This window comes from Elephas maximus, chromosome 17, assembly GCF_024166365.1.
Source record: "Elephas maximus indicus isolate mEleMax1 chromosome 17, mEleMax1 primary haplotype, whole genome shotgun sequence".
In the NCBI taxonomy this organism is placed as follows: domain Eukaryota; kingdom Metazoa; phylum Chordata; class Mammalia; order Proboscidea; family Elephantidae; genus Elephas; species Elephas maximus.
This window is the reverse complement of record NC_064835.1, coordinates 75,931,365-75,942,724: the sequence shown is the minus strand read 5'-3', so window position 1 is coordinate 75,942,724 and position 11,360 is coordinate 75,931,365.

Below are 11,360 nucleotides of genomic sequence, written 5' to 3'. Positions count from 1 at the left end.
GCAGGAGCAGAGTACGTTACTTACCAAGGGCCACCACAACACTGCATCCCTCAGTGTGTTACTGTGATACCCACTCAGGATTGCCCGGGTTTCAACTGGCCCTGTATGAATCACTGTCATAGTCAGCCTTTCTAAAACGGAGGTTCAGATTCTTGGGCTCTGTTTTCATCCTGTCTGATTCTTGTTTACTGAACAGTCATTCCAAATCCCCAGCCTGGAGACCAAAGCAATTATTGTTCTAAACCAAGCCCAGGTGTAACAGGAAGGAGTGAATCAGATGGCTGAGTGCCCATCCACACTCATTGCCCCGCCTCCCGAGAGCTCCTGCCACTCAGAGGCTGTTGCTTTGATGGTGGGGCTTGCCAATGATTGGAAATTGAGGGCACATCTCCTAGAATTACTTAGAGAAAAATAAGGTGGGGAAAGGAAAATTTGGGATGCCTAAGAAGTATAACTGCAAACAATGGCTTCCAAATAGACGATTTGGAAAACAAAGGGACCATATCCTGGCCAGTCATGGAAGTGGCAGAGATGAGCTTTTTGCTTCTCTAATAATCTTTCGTTTTCTTCCTCTGGCCCTTTGAAATGCATGAGAAGAGAGCTGAGTAATGGCCATTTAATGAGTAGTTCAGGATATTTGGGCCAGATGGTGTGCTGCTGAACATTTGGGACAGACAGAAGCGTTATGCTGCAAGGAGGAAATAAAAGCTTTTTTTTTTTTGAGTGTGCACAAAATAACACTTTACGTAGAGTCCAGGGGGAAATCTGCTAATATCATCTGCTTAGGTCGATAAGACAAAATTTTCCCACACTAGGCCCAGAATATTCAGAAAACTATCACCAGATGGAAGACACGCCTGGCAATCTGCTTCCGAAAGGTCACAGCCTTAAAAACCCTACAGAGCCATTCTAGTTTGCCCATGTGGGGGCACCGTGAGTCAGAGTTGACTCGATAGCAGCTAACGACAACAACAACACCAGGTAATTTTCCTCTCTTTTGGGCGGGTTGCCTCACTTCCAACTTCTCTTTGTCCTAACTTTACTTTCAGATGCCAGTATTTTTTTTCTCCCACGCTTTCAGGGCATTTAATTGTGGCCATTCGATTCAACCATATTTTTTGACCACTTACCACGGTGCACCTCTGTGTGTACTAAAAAGCACAAGATAAGGCCCTTGGTCTCAGGTGTTCATAAGGTGGGTAAAGTCATAGGTACACAAAAAGGTACAGCTAGCTGAAGGTGAGACACCTCATACTGTGTTACTGATGTTTGGTGAAGATATTATCCTAAAATGGGAAGGATTAAAGTAGATGAGATTTAGGCTAAATTATTTGTGATTTGTGGAAACTGTATGCTTGGAATGATGACAGAAGGACTGGAATCAGATGGCTGAGCAACAGGACAGTAAAGTGCATATACTCCAAGTCTGGAATATGCATCTCATATTGGGAGACCAAGAACAGACAAGTTTGCTAGAACAAAAGGTGTAGACTGCAGAGGAGTAGAAGATAAGGACGGAAATAGAGGTTGTCACAGGAGTGTGGGCCTTGACAACTAAAGGTCTTGCTTTTTAGGATATGGTTAGTTCTTCATGGTTTTAGTGTTGTTATTGTCGACTTTTCATCATAGAAATTTTCAAAAGCATAGAAAGTTGTTTAGAACAGCATATGAACTCCAGTGTAGCCACAATGATCACCACTTTGATCAAATCTTTTTTCACCTATTTCCCCACCCACTTTCCCCTATTCCATGGTATTCTGAAGCAAATTGCAGACATCAAATAATTTCATCTGTAAATATTTGTTTGTGTCTCTAAAGGATAAAAAAACCTCTCTAAAGGATAAGCATGTTTTAAAAAACACACATACACATAACCACAATGTTAGTATCACACTTAAAAAATTAGAGTAATTCCTTAACATCATCAAATGTTCAGAGGGTTCAGATTTCCCCAATTTTCCCTATTTTAAAATAAGTAGTTTTCAAAGTAGAATACAAACCAGGTTCGTGCACTATAAATGTTGAATGCTCTTACGTCTCTCTTAATTGATGGCTCCATCTCCCCACCCAACCACCCTTTTTTTTTTTTTTTTTTTAATTCCATTTATTTGTTGAAAAAACTGGGTCATTTTTGCAGTAGTTTCCCACAGTCTAGATTTTGCTGACTGCTTCCCCTTGGCGTCATTTAACATATTCTTCTGTGTCCTGTATGTCCTGTAATTTGGTATTCATATCTAGAGTCTTGATCAATTCAGGTCCCATTTTTTTTAATAAACTTTTTATTTTGTAATAATTTTAGACTTACAGAAAACTTGCAAAGATAGCACAGAGAGTTCCCATACACCTCACACTGAGTTCCCTTTTTGTTAACATCTTATATTACTGTGGTACCTTTGTCACAATTAAGAAGCTGACACTGGTACTGTAAGGGGGAGGGGGAAAGCTCACACTCGAGAAGAGGAAGAGACGGGGGTGGTGACATTCCTCAATAAGATAGTCCCTACAGGGGTCCCTGACTTAGTAGTCAAATGTTAAGCCAAGGAAGTGGTCCCTACAGAGGTCCCTAACTTAATAAGATCCCTAACTTGATAATTAACTGATAGGCCAAAGAAATAGTCTCTACAGGGGTCCCTGACTTGGCAGTTAAACGTTAACAGGGAGAGGTAAGAGAAAAGGGGTATAAAGCCCCAAGACAGGACTGTATTGAGGCACTTAGACTCTTTCTCTGAGTAGCCCACTTGATGCTCCCTAGTCCCTACTTTTGCTACTAACCCTCTGCTAGCTAATAAACCTCTACTCACTTGACACTATTTGTCTCAGTATTTGAATTCTTTCCTACACCGAAGACAAGAACTGAGGCTATTCTCCAGTAACAGTACCTTGTTATTGTCAGGTGCCACCAAGTCGATTTCGACTCATAGTGACCCCATGGGAAGCAGTAGAACTAACTGTCCCATAGGGTTTCCTAGGCTGTAATCTTTTTTTTTTTTTTTTAATTATGCTTTAGGTGGAAGTTTACAGCTCAAGCTAATTTCTCATACAAAAATTTATACACACATTATTATGTGACCCTAGTTGCTATCCCTGTAATGGGACTGCACATTTCCTCCTTTCCACCCTGGATTTCCCATGTCCATTCAACCAGCCCCTATCCTTTTCTGCATTCTCATCTTGCCTCCCAACAGTAGTTTCTCATTTAGTCTCATGTTATCTACTTGAATTAAGAAGTACACGCTTCAAGAGTATCATTTTACGTCTTATAGACCAGTCTATTCTTTGTCTGAAGAGCTGGCTTTGGGAATGGTTTTAGTTCTGGGTTAATATAGAGTCTGGGGCCATGTCTTCTGGGATTCCTCTAGCCTCAGTCAGACCTTTAAATCTGGTCGTTTTACTAGAGTTTGAGTTCTGCACCCCACTTTTCACCTGCTCTGTCAGGGGCTCTCTGTTGTGTTCCCTGCTAGGGCAGTCGTTGGCAGTAGCCACGCACTATCTAGTTTTTCTGGTCTCAGGCTGATGAAGTCTCTGGTTTATGTGGCTCCTTTTGTCTCTCTCGCAAATATTTTCCTTGTGTCTTTGGTGTTCTTCATCAGGGTCCCATTTTTGGTAAGAATATTCCAAAAGTGGTTTTGTATATTTTTACCAGGAGACATATAGTATCTGTAGTTGTTTGTGTTTGTGTGTGTGGTATTGTCAGGTACTGAAGACCACTGCCCAGATCCTTTATTTTATCTGCTTGTTAAAACCTGATGCCATCCGGTTGATCCCAGCTCGTGGGGATCCAGCATGTGTCAGAGCAGAGCTGTGCTCCACGGGGTGTTCAAGGCTGTGAGCCTGCAGGAACAGATTGCCAGGCCTTTCTTCTGAAGCACCACTGGATGGGTTTGAACCACCAACCTTTCAGTTAGTAGTCAAGTGCTTAACCGTTTGCACCACTCATTTCATTTCCGTGGCCATCGATGTGATTCCGACTCAGCGACCCTACAGGACAGAGTAGAACTGCCCCATAGAGTTTCCTAGTAACAGCTGGTGGATTCAAACTGGTGACCTTTTGGTTAGCAGCCAAGCTCTTAACCACTGCGCCACTAGGGTTCCCATTATTTCATTAGGGGCTACAAAATGGTAATATTGTAATTCTACCATTCTTCAATTATTAGCCAGAATACTTCTTTAAAGAGAACCTTCTCATCAACTATTTGGTTACCCTGAGGTACAGTTTATATTCTGTCAATTCCTGGAGCCTTATTTTGTGCCAGTGCCTTAAGTGCAGCTTGAACTTCTTCCTTAGGTACCAGCAGTTCTTGATCATATGTTACCTCCTGAAGTGGTTGAATGTCGACCAATTCTTTTCGGTGCAGTAACTCAGTGTATTCCTTCCATCTTCTTTTGATGCTTCCTGTGCCATTGAATTTTTTGCCCATACAGTCCTTCAGCAACACAACTCAAGGCTTGAATTTTCTAACCCCAGGTCATTGCAGGTTCACCTTGTCTTCTGCAGCCACCTTTTGAAATCTTCTATTCAGCTTTTTTACTTAATCATTTCTTCCATTAGCTTTTGCATTCTGCGTTTAAAAGCAAGTTTCAGAGTTTTTTCTGACATCTGTTTTGGTCTTTTCCTTCTTTCCTGTCTTTTTAATGATCTTTCACTTTTTTCATGTGTGATATCTTGGATGTCTTGCCATAATTCTTCTGGTCTCTGGTCACTGGTGTTCAGTGTGGCAAATCTATTGTATTCAAGGTCCTACTTTGGCCCTCAAGGTCCTACTTTGGCCCTCATGAATTTGCTTTGACCCTCTTCAGCTTCAACTTGAACTTACACATGAGCAATTGATAGTCTATTCCTCAGTCAACCCCTGGCTTTGTCTTGACTGATGATATTGAACTTCTTTATCATCTCTTTTCACAGATTTGATTCTTGTGTAATCCATCTAGCCAGGTCCATGTGAATAGTCATTGGTTGTATTGTTGAAAAAAATTATGATGCTTCAACAAACGGATGTAACACTGGAAGACAGCTACCTGGACAGCCATCTGAAAGAGAGCCATATTTGTGCCCATTCCAAAGAAAGGTGATCAAATGGGATGCAAAAAATATCGAACAATATCATTAATATCACATTCTAGCAAAATTTTGCTGAAGATAATTCAAAAACGGCTGCAGCCATACATCAACCGGTAATTGCCAGAAGTTCAAATTGGATTCATAAGAGGACATGGAGCAAGGGATATCATTGCTGACATCAGATGGATCTTGGCTGAAAGCAGAGAATACCTGAAAGATGTCTACCTGTGTTTTATCAACTACATGAAGGCATTCGACTGCGTGGATCATAAAAAAATCATGAATAATATTATGAAGAATGGGAATTTTAGAACACTTAATTGTGCTCATGGATTAAGAGGCAGTCATTTGAACAGATCAAGGGGATACCGTGTAGGAAAGGTATGCGGCAGGGTTTATCTTTTCACCTCACTTATTCAATCTGTATGATGAACACATAATCTGAGAAGAAAAAGAACATGGCATCAGGAATGGAGGAAGACTCATTAACAACCTGCGATATGCAGATGACAGAAACTTCCTTGCTGAAAATGAAGACTACTTGAAGCACTTACTGATGAAGGTCAAAAACTAGACTTCAGTATGAATTACACCTGAATGTAAAGAAAATGAAAATAACTGAACCCGATAAACAACATCATGATAAATGGAGAAACAATTGAAATTGTCAACAATTTTATTCTACTTGGATTAATAATCAATGTACATGGAAGCAGCAGTCAAGAAATCAAATGAAGTATTGTGTTGGGCAAATCTACTGCAAAAGACCTCTTTAAAGTTTTAAAAAGCAAAGATGTCACTTTGATGACTAAGGTGCGGCCCACTCAAGCCACGGTCTTTCAATTGCCTCATATGCATGTGGAAGCTGGACAATGAAAAAGAAAGACAGAAGAATTGATCCATTTGAATTGTAGTGTTGGTGAAGAATATTGGTTATACCATGGACTATCAAAAGAATGAACAAATCATTCTTGGGGGAAATACAACCAGGATGCTACTTAGAAGCAAGGATGGAGAGACTTCTGCTCTCTTACTTTGGACACATCATCAGGAAAGGTCAACTGCTAGAAAAGGACATTATGTTTGGTAAAGCAGAGGTCAGTGAAAACAAGGGAAACCCTGAATTAGACGGATTGACACCATAGCCACAACGATAGACTCAAACACACCAGCGATCACGAAGACGGTATGATAAATAGGAAGTTCTCAATACCACCTATGGGGTATCTTGCCATAAAAATGGGACCTAAATCTAATCAGCTCTGTAGAACTAGCTACCAGCTTTTAGAAAATTCAGGGGATAGCAAAACAATTTAAATGACACCATGAAGATGTCATCAACCAAATCCAGATGTAGAAAACTCTATAGGACAAATAACCAGGTCTACAACAAATCAATGGCATAAAAAAGGGGTATGATTATAGAATAAAAGAGACTTAAAGGACCCATTAACCAAACGCAATATGTGAAACTTATTTGGATCCCAATTCCAACAAAGCAATTGTAAAAATCCATTTTGAGACAAAACATATAATATGAAATAATTATTATGAATTTTGTTAGATAGGAAAACAGTATGGTTGTTTTGTTTCTTTAAAATTCCTTATCAGTTAGAGGTACATAGCACAGCATTTACAGGTAAAACTGACATGACATTTTTTAAATATTCCAAAACAAAATACCAGTGTATGTGGGAGAACAGATAAAATAACATGGAGGAAATGTTAATAATAGTTGGAGCTAGGCGGTAGGTACATGTAGGCTTATTATATTATTCTATCTACTTTTTATACATTTGGAATTTTCCATAATAAAAAATTCTTAAAGCATAAAAAAGTAAAAATAAATAAATGAGGGAGAAAAGTGGGAGGGAGGGAGAGAGGCTTTTGCAATAATCTAGGTGAGGGAAGTTGTCTCGTACCCCAGTTTTATCAGTGAGATGGTGAGAATTGGATGAATTCAGGATGTGTTTGGGCAGTAGAGAAGTTTACTAGTAGAGTTAGGAAAACCACCAAAAAAAAAACCCATTGCCACCGAGTCGATTCCGACTCATAGCGACCCTATAGGACAGAGTAGAACTGCCCCATAGAGTTTCCAAGGAGCGCCTGGTGGATTTGAACTGCTGTCCTTTAGGTTAGCAGACACAGCACTTAACCACTACGCCACCAGGGTTTCCGAGTTAGGAAAAGGATAAACAAATTATGGTTTCTAAAATTTTGACTTTGAGTGACAACAAGGATAGTCATGAACTTACTGAGAAGAAACCGGGGGAAGGGAGGGTGGGCAGAAACTGGGGAGAGATAGACAGAACTCAGAAATTCAGTCCTGATCATATTAAGCTTGAAATGGCTATTAGAAAGCCAAGTAAAAATGTCAAGTCTACAGTTGGGCATTCAGCTCTGGAGCTCAGGAGAGATGTCAGAGCGAGGGACATACATTTAGCAGTCAGCAGCCAATAACCAGTTGCCATCAAGTAAATTCCAACTCGTAGTGACCCCCTACGTGTCAGAGTAGAACTGTGCTCCATAGGGTTTTCAATGGCTGATTTTTTTAAGAAGTAAATCACTGGGCCTTCCTTCCAAAGGCATCTCTGGGTGAACTTGAACTTCCAACTTTTCAGTTAGCAGCCCAGCCTGTTAAACAAATTTACCACCCAGAGACGCCCATCAGCTAATAAAAAGTCAAACCCGTTGCCTTCGAGTCGATTCCGACTCATAGCGACCCCACAGGACAGTAGAGCTGCCCCATAGAGTTTCCGAGGAGCACCTGGTGGATTTAAACTGCCGACCTTTTGGTTAGGAATAGATGGTATTTACAGCCATGGGACTGTATCAGATCACTCGGGGAGAGAGTGTAGTTAAAGAAAAGTATTGAGTTAGAGTTAGAAATTGAAGAAACCATCTGTAAAAATTTCTCTAAGGCACAAAAAAAAAAAAACAGTCTTTACAGTAACTAAATTCAAACTGCAAGATCTGTGAGTTGGATCCTGCTGTCTTTTTACACCCCAGGGCATTTATAAAACTGTTGCTCAGTTCTTCCCACAGGAAATTGCAGCAATGTTGCCTGGATGCAGCCTTGGACCGGAATTTAAGCTTGCAGCCCGCACTCCATTTTCTAAAGAAGCGGAGCTGTCATCTAAACCTGGACCTTATTTTCTGTCCCTGCTTCCCCCAGGCGGCTTGTCGATATTTGATTTACAGATCACAGGACCCCATCCGTTACCAAGCCCCAAGGCCCCTCACTTAAAACAAACAGAAAGGAAGTCAACAATAAGCTCTCTTGTGAAATTGTGTACTTTCAGGGACTTTTCCCTCATTGGTTTGTTCCTGCTGGTTCCCACCCCCCTCCCCCCCCCCCCAGAATAGCAATGCAGCACTAACTCTGAGCCGCTTTTGTTTGGCTCCCAGACTGTGTGGCCCCAAACAACAATGCCACAATTCACAAGCCAGTGGGATCCTAAATGTCAGTGCTAATGCCAGCACCAAAGTTACCCTTCAATACATTGCCAAAATTCTCCCACCAGCAGATGGTATTTATATTTCTAATGCAAGCCTGTCTATGCCCTGCAAACTTCAGTCTTTGACTGCTTTCCTTGAGTTTGATTGCCAATACAGTTGAGGCTTAATTGTATGTTGCAAATGAATTTAAAGATAGATTGGAAGAGGAGGTGAGAGTGGGGATGTTCATTGCAAATTGCCACTGATTCAGTAAGTAAATCAAGCTACTTAGAGCTAGAGCCAGCAAGCAAGCAAGCAAGCAAGCAAGCAAGCAAGCAAGCAGAGTCTGCGAATTGGCGTAGACCAGGTACCCAATGCCTACTGGGCAAATCCTTGATGGACGATGTCTGACATTCACCGTTTCCACCTGAGAGTTTGTTCTCTGTGTAGAGCCAACTACTGCTGTCATTAGTCATGCCTCGTTAAAATCAACCCGGGCCCTCTGAAGTTTCTATCTGAAAGGAGAATTTCCAGGTGAGAAATGTGCCTTCAAGCTGCAGCTTGTTCTCAGAGGTAGCTCACTGAGAAGTGTGTTTTTTCCTGAACTCTGCAGTCAAACAGACTGCCTGGATTTGAATCCCAGATCCACCACGTAACAGTGTGGATTGTTGTTGTTAACTGCAGCCACTTCACCCCCCTCCACCCCCCCACGGTGACCCCATTCACAATGGGATTGCACCACTGTGTGATCCATAGGGTTTTTATTGACTGGTTTTCAGAAGTTGAACCCAGGTCTCCTGCATGAAAAGAAGTCTACCACTGAACCACCACTGCCCCCTCTGTGTGGATTAGTACTGAGCAAATTATCCTTTGTTTCCTCATCAAAGAGGGATAATAATAGTGCCTACCTGGTAGAGCTGTTTTGAGTCTAAAATTCATTAACATGGGTAAAACCCTTAGAACTGTGTCTACACAGAGTAAACATAGCTTGTTAGTCATAACCATTTTATTTTGATTGTCACCTCCACGCTGGCTCCTAGGGGTACACTGTTCCCATTTTAAACTCTCTGGTCCAAGTGAGCCGGAATCAACTCGACAACAACGTGCATGGTGTTTGGTTGGTCCAGGTACAGACACAACTATTCCCTCTCGGTACAGCCAAGAAAGGCTGCAACGTTCACTAAAACTTCACTAAGACACAAGGAAGAACCAAAGGGAAATAAGCTCAAAGAAAACCTGAAGCGGGAGACCAGTGGAGTTTCCAGCACCTGGCATACATTTCCACTTGCCCCAAAGGGCTGGCTTATCATCCCAGGTACCTAGCCTGCTTCCTGACTTCCATTCTTTTCTCCTAGGACATCTTCAGCTTCCTGGACACATTCTCCCCAGGTTTTGTCCTGTTGGTTATATTCCTGGTTTTCATCCAGGTGACTGACTCTCAACCTTTAGGTGAGACCTGACTGACTACTTTTCCCCAGGAGTTGGCTTTGGGCAGGAATAAGGGTGAGGCAAGTGAGGCCCTGACCTCAGGAACAACTGTAAAGGGTACCCACAGCTCAGCAATCAAGATAAATAATATTTTGATACACTATTTTAAAAAATCAAGTGAATGCAAAAAGAAAAAAAAAAAAACATGATAAATAAAATATTACAATGTTAAATGAAGACAAGATCCAACAGCCAAGTCATCTTGGAGCCTGAGACAAAGAGAATAATGTGCTTACCTGTACACATGGTTTTGTGTAATTTTTTAATGGTTAGTGATTTTTATAAAAATCGATTGAAGGGTTTGCCTTCATAAAAGCTGGGAAAGTATAAATATAATAAGTTCTGCTTTTGGTATAAGTAAAATACAAGCAGTCCCCGACTTACGAACGAGATCCGTTCCTAACAGTGCCTTTAAGCCAAATTTGTAAGTCGGTAATGGGTACACGTGGTTCTTACTCAGCCTTACTTTACTATAAGAAGGAAGCCTTGGTGGCGCGGTGGTTAAAGCCATCGACTTCTAACCAAAAGGTCAGTGGTTTGAAACTACCAGCGACCCCTCCCTCGAGGAAGATGTGGCCGTCTGCTTTCGTAGAGATTTACAGCCTTGGAAACCCTATGGGTCGCGATGAGTCGGGATCAACTCAGTGGCAGTGGGTGTGGTTTTCGGTGTTACTACAAGAATGGAGCCCTGGTGGGAACCCACCAGCCGCTCCTTAGAAACCCTGTGGGGCACTTCTACTCTGCCCTGTAGGGTCACTATGACTGGGAATCGACTCCATGGCAATAGATGGAAGGCCTTTTGATGATTTAAAACCTGCACGTGCAGCAAGCGAAGGTGACTGTGATGAAGGATTCAAGGAAACGCTGGTGGTGTACCGGTTAAATGCCACGGCTGCCAACCAAGAGGTCAGCAGTTCGAACCCACCAGGCGCTCCTTGGAAACTCTATGGGGCAGTTCTACTCTGTCCTACAGGGCCAACTATGAATTGAAATCGACTCCATGGCGATGGGTTTGTGTTTTTTTGGTTTTAGGGCAAGTATGGGTTGTCCATAAGTCAGATGTTTGTAACCCAAGGACAGCCTGTATTTAAACTTAAAATAATCCTGTGAGTTTTAATAAACCTATTTTTCAACATTTTTTATTACCTTAAAGTTTTGAGAAAAAAGTAATCACTAAAAAAAATACATAAAATATGTAGATGGGACAAACACATTTCTCCTTTTGCCTCCGGCTTCAATATAGCTCTGCAGGGACCCAGTCAGGTACACATATGTGTGTTGTTGTTATCTGCCACGAAGTCAGTGCCCCACTCATGGTGACCCCGTGCACAATGGAGCAAAACACGGCCTGCCTCTGCACCAAGCCCATGATCAG